This window comes from Sorex araneus, chromosome 2, assembly GCF_027595985.1.
Source record: "Sorex araneus isolate mSorAra2 chromosome 2, mSorAra2.pri, whole genome shotgun sequence".
Lineage (NCBI taxonomy): Eukaryota > Metazoa > Chordata > Mammalia > Eulipotyphla > Soricidae > Sorex > Sorex araneus.
The window spans coordinates 209,440,008-209,456,468 of record NC_073303.1 but is presented as its reverse complement, the minus strand read 5'-3'; the positions used below and the strand labels follow the sequence as shown (position 1 = coordinate 209,456,468).

Genomic DNA, 16,461 nt, shown 5'->3' with positions numbered 1-16,461 from the left:
CTATCTTGTAAGACCCCCAAATATGTTAAAATGTGGACCTTTTCTGTTTATCTCTAAGTGCAATCACTAATTTTTAAATCAGAAATGTCCTCTTTGTCATGGTCAGAGCAGCACTGCCCTCTTGAAACGATCCCAGTAGGGACATCATATTCTCTAGAAGATGGAGGGAGAATTTGTGGAACAACACCGGAGTGGGTACCCCACACGTGGGCCCTGAACTGACCTTGCCAAAATCGACAGCTCCGTGATGAAGTAGCAGGATGCCAGAAGCACAAGCATGGGTCTGCCTGGAAGAAGGTTTTTGTTCGTTTGTTTCTTTGGGTTTGATTGGCTCTTGTTGGGGGAGCCACACCCGGTGATGCTGGTGGGTTACTCCTGGCTTGGCGCTCAGGAATCACTCCTGGCAGTGCTCAGGAACCGTATGGGATGCCGGGTCAGCCTCGTGCAAGGCAAGTGTCCTCCACACTGTACTGTTCGCTGCAGCGCTGGAAGAAGCTGGTTTTTTTGGTTGTTTGTTTGTTTTTTGCTTTTTGGGGGGGTCACATCCGGCGATGCTCAGGGATTACTCATAGCTCTGCACTCAGGAATCACCCCTGGCGGTGCTCGGGGGACCATATGGGATGCTGGGATTCGAAACCTGGGTTGGCCGCGTGCAAGGCAAGCGCCCTCCCTGCTATGCTATCACTCCAGCCCCAGCCCTGCAAGAAGTTTTTGATTGGCAGGTGAGCTTTGAACCTGACAAGGGAAAGAGGCTGTGTGTCAGACTATTCCCTGACGGCTTCCGTTCCTGGGGTCTTTCGAAGAGGTCAGTGCTAGTGCAAATTTCGGTTGACTTGGGAAACTTCGCAAGGGAAACCGAGGGGCACTTAAAAGGAGTACCCGAGGAGGTTAGGCGCAGAGATACCTTCCCCGACCAGCTGTTCTTCTCTTTCATTCAAGTATTGAAAATGCTGTCCATAATAATAATAATGGTAGAGTTTACATAAATGTAAAATATTTTGGTTCCAAAACTGGTGGTTTTGTTGTTGTTTGTTTTGATTTTTTGGTTTGGGGGCCACACTGGCGGTGCCCAGGACTTAGTCCTGGCCCAATGCTCAGGAATCAGTCCTGGTGGGCTCAGGGGACCACACGTGGTACAGGAGGATCAAACTCAGATCAACGTGTGCAAGGCAAGTGCTCTACTCACTGAATTATCTCTCTGTCCTTTCAACTTTTTTTTTTTTTCCGATTTCTACTCTCGGGCTTGCAGCAGCTGCATTTATAGCCTGGAGATGGGAGAGTTCCCCCTCTCAGGTGTGGCTCTCGGCTACAGCCCACGAAAAGTGTCCACAACCAGGTGACTGGATTGCCTCCACACTGGAGTTGGTTGCATTGCCAGGGTGCGAACAATCTAGCGTTGATGAGGGGGATACCAAGCAGGGGGCTGCCACCTCTGGCTTCATCTCGAAGGTTTTTGGTTTTACAAAGAAAGAACTTGAAAGATCTCAAAAGTTATCTCTCTAGAGCATGAAGAATTTCAGTCATCAAACACGTCATCTTTACCAGCAGCCTCAGAACACGGCTGTGGATACTGACCGACCCCCCCTGCCCCTCACCCCCCGGGGGTCACATCCGCAGGTTCAGAGAGAGCCAGTCCCTCATGCATATTTCCATTTCAGTAGCAACAATGTGGAATCCATTCAGAGTGCTACTACTTAGGTGTTCAGGGGCCAGTACCTTTCCCAGTGGGACCTAGGAGTGGTCTCATTCACCCCTGCACGGGCAAGGAGTGTGCAGATTGTCGGCTGTGGGCTCCGTGTGGCCCTGCAACGGACTATGAGTGACTCCGGTCCATTGGCCTTGGCCACAGGCCTCTGTCAAACATCCTCTTGGACAAATATTTTTGAGCAAGAGAGCCTTGATGGAAGCTCAGGAGCGAGCGAGCGAGCAACAGAGAGAGAGAGAGAGAGAGAGAGAGAGAGAGAGAGAAGTTCTAGCGCACCACTGAAGAATACAAACACACACACACACACACACACACACACATTGGATTCACTGGCGAAGGTAGGAGGAACTTGCCCACATTGCCGCTCTGCCAAGGAGGCACAGCTCAGAGCCATGAAAGATCTCCCTAGCCCGTGGTTTCTCCCCCATGTGAGGGAACTCTCAGCTCCCCCCCACCCCCGCCTTCTCGTGAGAGTCGCTGCTGAAGAGTCCCGTTTCTTTCTGACCGTTTCCAGAGTCCTGAGTGATCAGTAGGTTGGAGAGTGGGAGCACGTAGGGGCTAGGATGGAAACAGGATTCTCAAAAGGCATCAAAGACATGCCTGCAGGTCAGACTAGCTGAGCCAGGGACTCGATTCAGCGGTTCAGGGTCAAGCCAGGGAGGTAGTACAGGGGTTAAGACATTCGCCTTGCGTGTGACTGACCCTGCTTTGATCTCAAACCACACTGAGTGGCCCAGGCACCGTCAGAAGTGATCTCTGAGCTCAGAGTCAGAAGTAAACCCTGAGCACCACTGGGCTTGGCCCAACTCCCCGCTACTAAAAACAAAGCTCATAATCCGCAGGGAACACCTCCCTTCTGCATCCCCCCAAGCTGTACGGACTCAAAATCCCCTCCAGCCTCACCTGTGTGTGCCCCCGAGAGCAGTGAGGAAGCTTTGGAAAACACCTGTGAAATCCATCCTGGAAAAACCACCGTCCCAGGAGAGACCACAGATTTAAGTTTTCCTAACACTCTTGGGAAAACAACAGAGATCTCTCGAAGTTTGACCTTGTATCTTGCAGGTGAAGGTGAGACATAAAGACTGCAGGGAATGGGGTTTAGGGGTGATTTGGGACTATTGGAGGGGCTATAGTGCAGCACCACCTCCATGTCTGTTCAGTTGCCATGTCAGGTTTTTTATAGCTTAAAAAATAGATTTTGGGGGCGAGCAGGTAGATTTTTGGGGCCAGAGCAGGTAGACTTTGCAGGTCAGAGCAGGTATGGTGAATAGGGTGCTTGCCTTGCACGTGGGTACCCCGGGTTCGATCCCTGGCGTCCCATACGGTTCCTTGAGCATCACCAGGAGTGACTCCTGAGCATTTTTAGGTGTGGCCCTAAAAAAAAATAATTTTTTAGAGATTTTTGTCAGACAAATTACAGCATCGATGATCAGTCACGGCAACCGCATATGTGCACACCCTGTGACTTGGGGGAACGGAGGCACCTACACAGCAAACAGCATGCTGGCTACAGGACTCAGAGCAGGGCCATTCTGTCCCTCCAGACAGGACACACCACAGGCAGATTTCCCAGCCACCTCCGCCACACACTCCACAAACACTTCAGCCATTTGTGTGGAAACAGATTTGAAGAGGACCCACTTTTCTCAGAGGGGTTAGATATCCATTTTGATCACGTCGGGGTAAGGTATGTGCAAGTGCTGGAGATTGAACTGGGATCAGCCTCATTCAAGTCATGTGCCTTAACCCCTGTTCTATTACTGTGGCTTGTAACTTTAAATGTGAAGACAGAAATAAAAGTTAAAGGAACATACACAAAAAAGAATCAGAAAACTTGACACCATCAAAGAATCACCATGATTGACTATAACCAATCCCAAAGACATTGATTGCTGCACTCTATATGCAAAAAAAGTCAAAATAAGCATATATATATTTTTGGCTTTTTGGGTCACACCTGGCGATGCACAGGGGTTACTCCTGGCTCTGCACTCAGGAATTAACTCCTGGCGGTGCTCAGGGGACCACATGGGATGCTGGGAATCGAACCCAGGTTGGCTGCATGCAAGGCAAACGCCCTACCCACTGTGCTATCGCTCCAGCCCCCAAAATAAGTATTTTGAAGAAACTCAGTGAACTATAAAAAAAGCACAGAAATAAATTTAATAAAAGCAGGAACACAAACTATGAGCGAGATTAGAATTTTAACAAGAATATAATATAAAAGAGCCACTGAATGTCATTTGGTCCAACCTCTATGGAAAACAGTATGAAGAGTTCTCAGTAAATTCAGAATTGAACTGTCATGTAACCCAGAAATTCCACTTTGGGGTATTTATTCCCAAGACAGAAAAACCTTCATTCAAAAGGACATATACACACCCTTATTCATTGCCACACTCAGTATAATTGCAAAAATCTAGAATAAGCCTAAATGGTCAATGGCAGAGGAGTGCACTATGAAGATGTGATACATATACACAATGGAATACTACAGAGCTTTTTTTTTTATTGAATCACCATGAGATACAGTTACAGACTTACAAACTTCCATGATTACATTTCAGTCACACAATGATCGAGCAACCATCCCTCCACCAGGGCCCCTTCTCCACCACCAATGTTCCCAGTATCCCTCCCTCCACCCTACCCCTTCCCACTTCCTGCCTCTGTGGCAGGCACATTTCCTCTTTCTCTCTCTCTCCTTTTGGGTGTTATGGTTTGCAATACAGGCACTAAATGGCCATCATGTTTGGTCCACAGTCTACTTTCAGCACACATCTTCCATCCCAAGTGATCCTTCCAATCATCATTTACTTAGTGTTCCCTTCTATATCCCAGCTGCCTTTTCCCCCAGCATGTGAGGCCGGCTTCCAAGTCGTGGAGCCATCCTCCTGACCCTTATCTCTACTGTCTGTATGTATTAGTCTCCTATAATGTTACTTTATATTCCACAAATGAGTGCAGTCATCCTCTGTCTGTCCCTCTCTCTCTGACTCATTCCACTTAGCATGATACTCTCCATGTTCATCCACGTATACGCAAATTTCATAATTTCATCTTTTCTAACAGCTGCATAGTATTCCATTATTACTGCACAGCTTTCAGGAATGGTTGAATTATGCAATGTGTGGGCAACATGAATGGAACTGGAAGATATTATGTTAAATGAAGTAAACCAGAAGAACAAAGATAAACATAGAGTAGTATCACTTGCATGTGGCATTTAGAATAACTGGATGAAAGAATACAGCGTATTTGAATGGGGAGGGTATAGCCTTGGCCCCAGAGTAAAAGGGGGAGAAGGAAAGCAGGAAGAGTGGAAGGGAGGGGGAGAAGACACAGATAAGCAACAGGGGACAGGTCAAGGGGATTCAGGTACATCAGTGATGTTAAGGAATGATAAAGGCAAATACCCAAATGACAAGTCAACAACACTGAAATCACAAGGCCCAAACTTTAACAACTGAGCTTAAAAAGGTGCTTGCCAAGAGGGCTGGCTGGGGGTTGGGGGCGAGGGGAGAGATGATATGGAAGGGGACCCAGGAACATACCTAACTTTTGGCCGTTCAATTTCTCAGGAAATTTGGTCCCAAGTTGTTGAGGTCCTGTCAAAGGCACAGTGCCAATTTTGGGGTATCGGGTATCAGGAGGCCTGAAGGCACCATGAGGCTGCTGAGGCACTCACCTCACAGGTACAGGTTGACCTGCTGGAGGCACCTACCTCCACATAGTTGAGCTTTAGGTATATAATGTTCCAGCACCGATCCCACAAAGCAATATGGTAAACAATATGGACATTCCTCCAAAAACTAGAAATTGAGCTTCCATATGACCCAGCAATACCACTTCTGGGAATATATCCCAAGGGTGCAAAAAAGCACAGTAGAAATGACATCTGCACCTGTGTTCATTGCAGCACTGTTCACAATAGCCAGAATCTGGAAACAACCCAAGTGCCCAAGAACAGATGACTGGTTAAAGAAACTTTGGTACATCTACACAATGGAATACTATGCAGCTGTTAGGAGAGATGAAGTCATGAAATTTGCTTACAACTGGATGGTCATGGAGAGTATCATGCTAAGTGAAATGAATCAGAAAGAGAGGGACAGACATAGAAGACTGCACTCATTTGTGGAATTTAAAATAACCTAACAAGAGACGGACACCCAAGGACAGTAGACACAAGGGCCAGGAAGATTGCTCCATAGCTGGAAGCCTGCCTCATGAGCTGGGAGAGAAGGCAGCTGGAGTAGAGAAGGGATCACTAAGTCATTGATGGTTGGAGGTATTATTTTGGATGGGAGATGTGTGCTAAAAGTAGATAAAGGACCAAACACGATAATCTTTCATATCTGTATCACAAATCATAATTCCCAAAAGTAGAGAGAGAGAGTATGGGGGAAACTGTCTGCCCTGGAGACAGGGGAGGGCTGGAAAGGGGGGGGGTATACTGGGGATATTGGTGGTGGGGAATGAGCACTGGTGGAGGGATGGGTGTTCGATCATTGTATGACTGAAACTCAAACATGAAAGCTTGTAACTGTATCTCACGGTGATGCAATAAAATAAAAGAAGATCCAGGTTGCCTGTAGAGTAGACAAAAGTTTTGTACAGATAATTTATGGTTTCAATCATTAAAGATGGCTATCACGGATGTTGCTATCAGGAAACGTTGTATAAAGGACAATGAAACTCCTTGTCTTACTTGTACAACTTTTAAGTGCAAAGTTATTTCAACGTGGAAATTTTCAAAACTGATTTAAGCAGCTTTGCCAGGGCTGAAAAAAACTAGCTCAGGAGGCCAGAGCTCTTGCTTTGGGTTCTATCCTGACACCCAGAATCCCCCTGAGTAATGTAGGGACACCCCCAGAATCACCAGTTCAACTCCTTTCCCCCCCCAAAAAAAAAAACAATTGAGAAAACTTTTTTAAAAACCATGCCAGTGATTTCCTCCCGAAAGAACAGTTGTGGTCCCTTCCTTTGTGTTTAGGAATAAGATTACCAAGAGAATAACGTGAGAAGCAGCCCCCTAGTGACTTCTAACTGTAGCACCGTGTTTTGGAAACCAAAGGGAAGCAATTTTTGATGGCTCAGCGCATACGTATTGTTACAGCCAGTAGATGGCAGCACTCGATCAATTTTCATCAATTTTCATCCACCAACCTGGAGGAAAGACAAGTCTAGAGAGGAAAATAAAACAAGAAAAGCTCAAGGACCCAGAAGCGGAGGGTGCCAGTGTCATTATACAGTGTCCGGTCTCTAAAGGGAGATGCCACTTTTATGGGCATCTCAGGAGGGGAAAGACGTGTAAATGTGATGTAAGGCTTGGATGAAATTATCTGTCCCACTTCTACCAGCCAGGGCCTCTTGAGGCAGCTCCCCATGCAGGAAAGAACTGCACCCCACTGTAGCACTGTCGTCCAGTGGTCATCAATTTGCTCAAGCGGGCACCAGTAACGTCTCCATTGTGAGACTTGTTCCTGTTTTCGTGTGGGCGGGATACTCTCGGTAGCTTGCCGGGCTCTCCAAGAGGGGCGGCGGAGGAATCGAACTGGGTGGGCCCCATGCAAGACAAACACCCTACCCGCTGTGCAATCGCTCCAGTGCAGGAAAGAATTACAGGGAGCGAATTGCAACACTAAAGATTTTCCTAGAAAGATTTACAAAGAACCTCTCAGTCTCTATTCATAGCAAGATTTCATGTTTTTGTAGAAGATTCTTTCTAAATCTTCACTATTTTTTCTTAGAAAATGTGTGCTTAAAATGTGTGCTTAAAAGGAATTCCACTCCACTTTCTCTTCTTGTCTTCTTTCTCAAGTCCCAGAACTGCCGGGGAAATCCAGCTCCTTGAAAGAGGGAGCCCGGGTTCCCCTTGCCAGCTGCCGTGAACAGTCTCATTTTTGACTGCCTCCAGCCTACATTATTTACTCCCTGCGAATTCCTGGGTTCTCTCTGAGAAACTGGAATTTAACAATTTTTTGACATCATAAAATTGCATCCCAGAGCTTAAACTCACCTGGTGGCTAGAATAATGGCAATACCTGAGGCAAATGGCCAGAACACTCTGTATAATCCTTGCGTTCTCTCTAACGTTCTTGTCAATGGGTAAGAAATGCAAACAGCCCAATTTTCATTTTTTTTTAATTTAACAGCCAACACCCAGAGACTTAAAACCAAGCTCCCGGAAGAGAGCGACGAAGAGAGTCTCTTGCCTGTGCACCTGGCTGTCTTCCCCTCAGCCCCTCAGAGGGGATGGACTCCAGCTTCCCTCCCTGCCCCGAGTAGAGCTCCTGAGGCTGAAGACCTCCAGAGCCCAGCCACAGCCATGCTCAAGGCCCCTCTCCACACATTCAGACGAGCTTCACGCATGAAGGTACCGGCAGAGGAACCCAGGTGTGTGGGACCCGGGGCTGAGATCTCCAAGGCTGCTTGGATCAGAACTGGGCCTCTTCCGCCCAGATCCCCCATTTCCCAGTAGCTAGGCGGTCACACCCAGAGATTGCCCCCGGCGCTGTGTAATCCCACCAACAGCCAATACCCAGAGACTTAAAACCAAGCTCCCAATATCTTATAGCCTACTACTCCCTCTGGGAGAACCTGGCAAGCTACTGAGAGTTTCCTGCCCAAATGGGAGAGCCTTGCAAACTCCCCATGGTGTATTCATATGTCAAAACCAGTAACAATGCTGGGTCTCATTCCCCTGACCCTGAAAGAGCCTCCAATGCTACATCATTGGGAAGGACGAGTAAGGAGAGGCTTCCGAAATCTCAGGGCTAGGATGAATGGAGACATTACTGAGACCGCTCAAGAAATTCGACAATCAAGGGGATGATGATGATGATGATGATGATGATGGTGGTGGTGGTGGTGATGATGATGATGATGATGATGATGATGATGATGATGATGATGAATTTATTGGTCTGGGGCCATACCTGGCAATGCTCAGGTGTTACTCCTGACTCAGCACTTGGGAATTACTCCTGGCAGGGTTCAGGGGACAACATAAGATGCTGGGAGTCAAACTCCTGTGGGCCTTGTGCAAGGCAAGCACTCTGCCCCAGTACTGTAGCTCTTGCCTGGAGCCCAGTTTTCTTCTAAAGGGGAGTGCACAACAAACCCTTATCTTTAACTTCCTTGCATTCTCTGTAACACAAAGACCCAGCTTTCCTGTAAAAAATCCAGAAACCTGAGCACTACCCTGTGTAGCCCCAAAACAACTCCCCTCCCCGCCCCGCCCCAAATAGAGCCATAGTTCATTAGTCCTGTACTGAGTTCCTCCCAACATGGGGAGTTCCTTTTCCTTTCTCTTCTACTTTCCAATAATCTTTTCTACTTTTTCAATTCTAACTCTGAGCATCTTTATTGCTCAGCGCTTTCACTGCGAAAATGTCAAAGAACCTGGGGATCGAGAGTGGACAGAGACCCACCACCACTGAGCGTCACCGGCACCGTTTGGGGGGCTGGCGCGGGATCACAGTCACCGCGGAAGAGGGCTAAGCACGGCCAGACTTGGGGTCTCTGTTACCTGTTTCTTTGCCTTTGGATGCCGAGTCCCGCAGCCCTTGGGAGGGGAGGGGTGTGTGTGTGTCTGTGTGTCTGTGTGTCTGAGTGTCTGTGTGTCTGTGTGTCTGTGTGTCTGAGTGTCTGTGTGTCTGTGTGTCTGTGTGTCTGTGTGGGGGGATAGGCATCCACCCGCCAGCTAGAAGGTGACAAGCGCTCCGTCCCCATTCTCGAGGCGGGTGAAAGGTCCGTCTAGCGTCCCTTCTCCGTGTGGTCCCCGCTGTCCCCACTGCAGATGGGAATGTCTCCGTTTGGGCAGGCGGGTTCCTTCCTGGCGACCCCAAAGGTCCTCTGCTCTTCCTTCTGCCTGGGCGGCCTGAGAGCAGCGCGAGCCCTAACTGCAGCGTGAGCAGCCTGCAAAGAGCCTCACCCGGCTAGAGGCTCTCACCCGGCCTCCAGCCCGCCCCCAGAGACAGAGATCTCTTGGTCTCCGTCTTCCAGTCAGACGCGAGGGCTCCGAATCCCTGCGGCTCCTCCTCTCTGTGGGATCCGGTGGTGTTTTCCTTAGAACCGACCCTGAGAAAGCTTGTTTTCCTGAGAGATGGCTCAGCGGCCAGTGCTCCTGAGCCCCGTGGCAGCAGAGCCGGCGCTCCCCCTGGCTGGCGGCTCCTCGGGTCACAGGCAGTGAGGGGGGTAGGGTGAAGGCCGCGGAGGCCAGCCAGGTTGTGGGTGGTGTGCAACCTGCTGCCTTTGGGGCCCAGGAGATAGAAATGCAACCTCAGTCTCACCCCCAGCTCTGGATCATTTTCCTTCAGCCTACCTAATCTCCTTCCTTCTCCCCGGGGCAATCTGCAGGTTTTTTGTTCTGAGCTTTTCGGTAGCAAGAGGTGACTGAAACCTCCCAGCGCCGACCCGCAAACCACCGCCACCTCCCGTGTCTGCTGACATCAGCCCAGGGCTGGGGTTTCTGGCACCCGAGCTCCTTTGGCCGGCCAGGGTTGGTTTTCCTCAGGCCCTGAAGCGGGGCTTGACACCTCAGAGCTCAGTGCAGTGGTTCTTCTCTCCTGGCGAGGCGCCCCACCGGCAGGAAACACAGTGACATTTTTCCTGGTGCCAAGGCGCTGATGGAGAAAGCCGGTAAGGGACAACGAAGTCTGACCAGCCGTGCTGCAAGGCTCATGCCCAGATGCGAGAGCGAGACGCTTCCCTCTCCCTCACCGGGATGCTGGGGACCGCCGGAATCTCCTTACTGCTACAGATGGGGAGTCTCCTCAGAGTCACTCTTTCAGAGTGCGTTTGTGAAAAACAAACATTTGATCCTGAGGCTCTCAAGGACAGACAGTTTTTTTTCCTCCCCCGCAAGGCCTTCGTCTCCTCTGGATCCTTAGTCCCCTCGTGATAAGTGACAGGAACAGGGAAGTGTTAATTTTCTACCTATTTTGCCCGCACCTGAGAAAATGGTGAGAAATCCCCCACGGAAAGTTGCCTTGGGAACTGCACTCACTGTGGAGCCTCACAGAGGTGCAGCAGCCTGCGTTGTCTCTGCCTGGTGCCAGGCAGCTGCTTGGTTGCTGACCCCCACCCACCCCCACCCCTTGCTCTGAGGTCCCTCGGGGGTCTTGATCCGGTAGCACCCCCCGCCTCGTGCTGAGGTAACGGGGTATAGCTCCAGAGGCCTCGCTCAGGGCCTGCTCACAGTCTGCTGTGCCCTGCGCGTTGTTTTCCCTGGAGACGGAGTGAGCCCCCACCCGTAGCTCCCCCTTTTAGGTGGCACCCACCCTGATGGGTGGGAACCTTCATCCCAGTCACCACCCTCCCCCCCCAGGGCGACGTCTCAAATCCATCAGCAGCCTCTCCCCATGGCGGTAAGAAAATGTCGATTGTCTGCCTCAGAACAAGGCCCGCTGTCTCAAGGTTTACAGTGACTTGACCGTGATTGAATTTGCCGGCTGGGTACCAGAAAAGCCCTTTATCTCCTTCCCTGAGGAACAGGCTGGGGGCAGTCTGAGACTCAGGAGACCTGGGCCGTCTCCCCAATTGGCGGACAGAGCCCGGCACCCCTGGAGACAGCTGGTCTCTCTTGACTAACCTCAGCTGCCCTCCCGTCTTCCTTAGAGGGTGAGAGAAGCGGTGAATCGACCACTCGGCTACGTGTGCGTGTGTGTATGTGTGTGTGTGTGTGTGTGTGTGTGTGTGTGTGTGTGTGTGTGTGTGTGTGTGTGTGTGTGGTGGCCAACCCTCTACATCTGGTCACTTTGTCTGTGTGTGGCGGGGGGGGGGGGGAGGGGAGGGCGGGGGGAACTGAAATGTTAGAGCCAGGTTGAAATCAGAAGCGGAACTCCTTACACCTGGGCAAGTTGCATCATCACAGGTCAGAGTGATTGGCAACCTGACAATTTAAAAAGTTTAGGTTCTTGGGGCTAGAGGGATAGATAGCACAGCGGGGAGGGCGTTTGCCTTGCATGCGGCCGACCCGGGTTCGATTCCCAGCATCCCATACGGTCCCCCGAGCACCGCCAGGAGTAATTTCTGAGTGCAGAGCCAGGAGGAACCCTTGTGCATCACCAGGTGTGACCCATAAAGCAATAAAATAAAATCAAGGTTTAAAATAAATAAATGAATAAAATAAAAATGAAAAAATTAAATTAGAAGTTTAGGTTCTTTTGTACCTTGTTAGACCAGGATTAAACTGAAAGGTTTCTAAACAGAATATTGATCTTACAGAGAAATTGAAATTCTCAGTCTAATTTTCTTTTTTTCTTTTTTTTTTCTTTTTGAGTCACACCCAGTGATGCACAGGGGTCACTCCTGACTCATGCACTCAGGAATTACTCCTGGTGGTGCTCAGGGGACCATATGGGATGCTGGGAATCAAACCTGGGTCGGCCGCGTGCAAGGCAAATGCCCTCCCCGCTGTGCTATTGCTCCAGCCCCCTCAGTCTAATTTTCTCATTGGAGAACATTGAATGGTTCCTAATACCTGAAATTCTCTTGAGCTTCAGAACCTATCCTGTCTAGAAGGGGCGGTGGAACTAGAGCCAGAGACTAAAGCGAAATAAGAGTTCTGTGAGACTGCAGGTCTTTAAGTGCCATAGCCAATTTTAATGAGAAATTAGGCTGCATCACAAGTAGCTAGAATACAAGAACTATCAAAATGAAGTCAAAGAAAGTTTTCTCCTGTTCCATAAAATTGACTTTTATTAAATTAAATTTCTTAAATTAAAACAGAATATTTTCTTAAACTTCTTAAATTAAAATGGAATGTTTCCTTGTGCTGGTACCTAAGAGTTTAGTAAAGAAAATCTCCTACAGGGGCTGGAGCAATAGCACAACAGGGAGGGCGTTTGCTTTGCATGCGGCCCACCCAGGTTTGATTCCCAGCATCCCATAGGGTCCCCTGAGCACCGCCAGGAGTAATTCCTGAGTGCATGAGCCAGGAGTAACCCCTGAGAATCGCCAGGTGTGACCAAAAAAAAAAGAAAACTAAAAAAAAAAAAAGAAAATTAGACTGAGAATTTCAATTTCTCTGTAAGATCAATATTCTGTTTAGAAACCTTTCAGTTTAATCAGTGTCGTCCTCCTCCTCCTGGCTGACGTCACTCAACCTGATACTGTCCGGATAGTCTCTTTGACACCCCGTGTACGGGGGTCCCATGCCTGGACTCTCCGGGAGCCTTTTCCCAGCCCCGTGGCGGGAGCCAACTTCCCCTGTGAGGGACCCAGCCCTGGTCGGGTGCTGAGTTTCGGAACATAGGCTGAAGCCCAGGGCAGGGGGCTTTGTGCGGCTTTGGAATTTCTTGCCGTATCTGTCCTTAAAAGCTCCAGGATGTGGGTCAAGGGTACACTGTGGTCGAAGAATCCAAGCTTTACAGAGCACGTGCCCGCTATGCTGATGCCGCAAAACTTAATCTAAGAATTCAGGACCCACAAGGAGGAAATTCAAGGCAAACCCTGGTCACAGACATAGTGATTTTCTATAGTTTCTTTCCCACATCCTCACCCCCAGCTGTCAATGATGACACTTGCTTTTTTGTTTTGGCGGGGGGAGGGGGAGTTCACACTTGGAGATGCACAGGGGTTACTCCTGGCTTATGCACCCAGGAATTACTCCTGGCAGTGCTCAGGGGACCATATGGGATGGGATGCTGAGAATCGAACCTGGGTCGGCCGCATGCAAGGCAAATGCCCTCCCCGCTGTGCTATCGCTCCAGCCCCGACACTTGTTTTTAATTAAGCAGAGGAAAATGAAAGTGAAGCACAGGTTCGTGCACCGACTCTGGCAACCTTCCTCTGAAAAACCTCAAGTTTCAGCGGTAGGTGTAGGAAGTATGCTCTGAAAACCTAGGGCATATCTTTTAAAATTAAAACATGTCTTTAGTCTAAATGACATTTCTCCAATGAACCTAGCTAAAATGATATCCTTATCCTTACTTTCCTTCCTAGTTACCTCCCAGTTAAAATTTTCCAAATGGTTTTATGTAAGGGTCCTTTAGACACTTTTTTTGGTTGCCTAAGCTAGAGTCAATAACAGAAACATAGATTCTACTTGTTTCGTATGTTCCCCTATCGTCTCTTTCAAAAAGATAATAGCATTTTCATTTATTCTTTTAAAAAATTAAATGGAAGGATTGTTGTTTACAACAATACTGAAGTGATTGTTTGGTAGTAACAGTACTGTACCAATCACTCTCTCACTGAGTTTCAGAACGGCCCCTTTTCTGTGATCTAAGGAAGAAGAGAGGACAGTTGACCTTTATGGACCTGATGATTTCTGGGCATGTTTAACTTGTTTTTCTAGACTTTGAAGTTCTGATCACCCAGAAGATGGAAAAACTTGAGATTACGTTCAATATTTTTTAAGTGCCAGGATTCTAAGTATATTTCATTGATGAAGACGGCATCCAAATTAAAGATTGAATTTCAGAGCCGACAATTACGAGGATCAGGGAGATAGAACAGGGGGGCTGAAGTATATGCTTTGTATGTGTAAGTCCCAGTTTCATTCCCAGGCACCATGTGGTACCCTGGGAATAGATCCAGTATGCCACTGTGTGTGACCTCAAACCACAGAGGGGCAGAGAGATCACATAGTGGGTTCGACCTTGCCTTGCACCTGGCCCACCCAGGTTCATTCCACATCTGTTCCGAACAGTGTGGCTGGAGTGATCCTTGAGCACAGAAACAGGCCTTGAGCACCACTGATTGTGGCCCATGAAGAATAAAAAAATAAATGAATGAATGCAAACATAAATGAAATCACATAGTCATGCATGTAGTAACTCACTCTGCTCGACTTATCTCAAGCCTGTGAAAAACAAAACCTAGTAACTTGCTCATCCTACGGAAAGGAATCTAGTAGTGGAACTATAGGATTTCAAGAATCACGAATAATTACACTATCTCAAAAGTGTAAAAATGGATGCAGAAGATCAGCTTATTTAAACCTTGTACAGGAAACAGCCTGCTCTCTCTTGGGACGTGAGGTTGTGCTTCTACTTTTTGGCTCAGCCCTGCCCTGACCCCACTTCCGGCCTCGGTCCCAAGCAGACCCATCTGTCACACTTGCTCTGCCATGTCCCGACCTTGGCGCCAACCTCACAACTGACAACAAATCCAAACAGAGTAAGATTGGAAGTTAAAAGTGGGTTAAAAGTGAAAACTTCTACCTTGTTCTCTCAATGTGCGAGCCCTTCTAGCTTCAAAATCTAATCTCCCATTTGAATCATTTTACCATATTTTGTGGGATAATTTGTTGCATGAGCTTATGCCTCATTCAAACTCGTCACTTTCAAGTGACCTTGACCCTTCTCCCCTTCAAGGAAATGTGCAGCCTCAGCCCTCCCAAGGTAAGCATGCCTCAGTGAGTGTGGTTGAGAGATTTACATGCAGGTGTGAGTGGGTTCAGTCGGAGGAGACGTGGCTACCAACGTGTTTGAGTCTGAGGGCAACTTCCTCCTGGCTTTAACTGTTACAGAAGATGTGGTGAACTCAGCCTTGCATAATGTGGGTGCCGGGCCCAAGTTGTCATTGTTGACCAGTTTCACGGCATGCAGGACGTTGTGATGGGGGAAGGAACTCAGCTTCCTCATCCTTTGGGTGCAGAAAGCAATCGTCTCTGATTGCTACTTTTGGCCTCATGATATGCCTGCGGTCCATTACTGGCAACAAAGACTTACAGTATGTCAGCATCACGCTGGGCAGCCTCATGCTGGCGCATCTTCGCCAGCATCTTCACCAGCATCAGTAAGGACCACGATGAGCATGTGCTGCTGTCCATCACCCCAGAGATACTCAAGCCCGTGGTGGCTCCCTTTGATGCCAGAGAACAGATCACCCAGAGAGAGCTGATCAGCTTATGGCGGAAAAGGCCTCGAAGTGGGAGAAGGTGGCCGTCATCCCTGCAGAAGGCGACTCCAAGGCGGTAGAGCCGATCTCCAACTCGCCACACTGGGTGGACAACAGCCTGATGGAGCTGTGCAAGCTGGAGGTGGTAGGGGGAATCACCCACCAGCTCTTGTGCTCCCAGAATGGACAGTCAGTGCTCCCACCGTTGCCCAGGGAGACCACGCCCCCATGCCACCACCTCCTCAGTCTCAGCACTGAGCCCCAACCTCCTCACCAGAAATCACTGCAATCATTTCATGATTGGCTTCGACGGAAGGAAATGAAAGTCAGAGAACACCGGGCAGCTGCTAGCTGAACACGCTTAAGACATGCTCAGAATGACCAGCTCTAGGTGAAAATCAAAGGTAGAAATTGCAAAAAAAAAAAAAAACTTTTAAATATGTCTGCATACATACGAGATATTTCTAGAAGGACAGAGAAGAGCTGGATGGCTACAATTTCAGGGAGTGGGGCAGTGGGGAAAGAAAAGTGTAGGAGGGGTCAGAAAAATAATTTTAGTGTATGTTTTTTTGTATCCTTTTAGATCATGTGCAAATGTTTTCTGGCAACCACTATTGTCAACTGCATTGATCTATCACTGTATCACTGTAGCACTGTCATCCCGTTGCTCATCGATTTGCTCCAGCGGGCACCAGTAACGTCTCCATTGAGACTTGTTGTTACTGTTTTTGGCATATTGAATATGCCACAGGGAGCTTGCCAGGCTCTGCCGTGTGGGCGGGATACTCCTGGTAGCTTGCCGGGCTCTCCGGGGGGGAGAGGAATCGAACCCGGGTCGGCCGCGTGCAAGGCAAATGCCCTACCCGCTGTGCTATCGCTCCAGCATCATTGTTCTATAACAT

The 16,461-nt window shown here is 48.7% G+C and overlaps 1 pseudogene; it reads left to right on the top strand.

The window, feature by feature from the left end:
* The first annotated feature begins 2,268 nt into the window (after positions 1–2,268).
* Positions 2,269–15,914, top strand: LOC101541311 (prohibitin 1-like; annotated as a pseudogene).
* Positions 15,915–16,461: the final 547 nt, after the last annotated feature.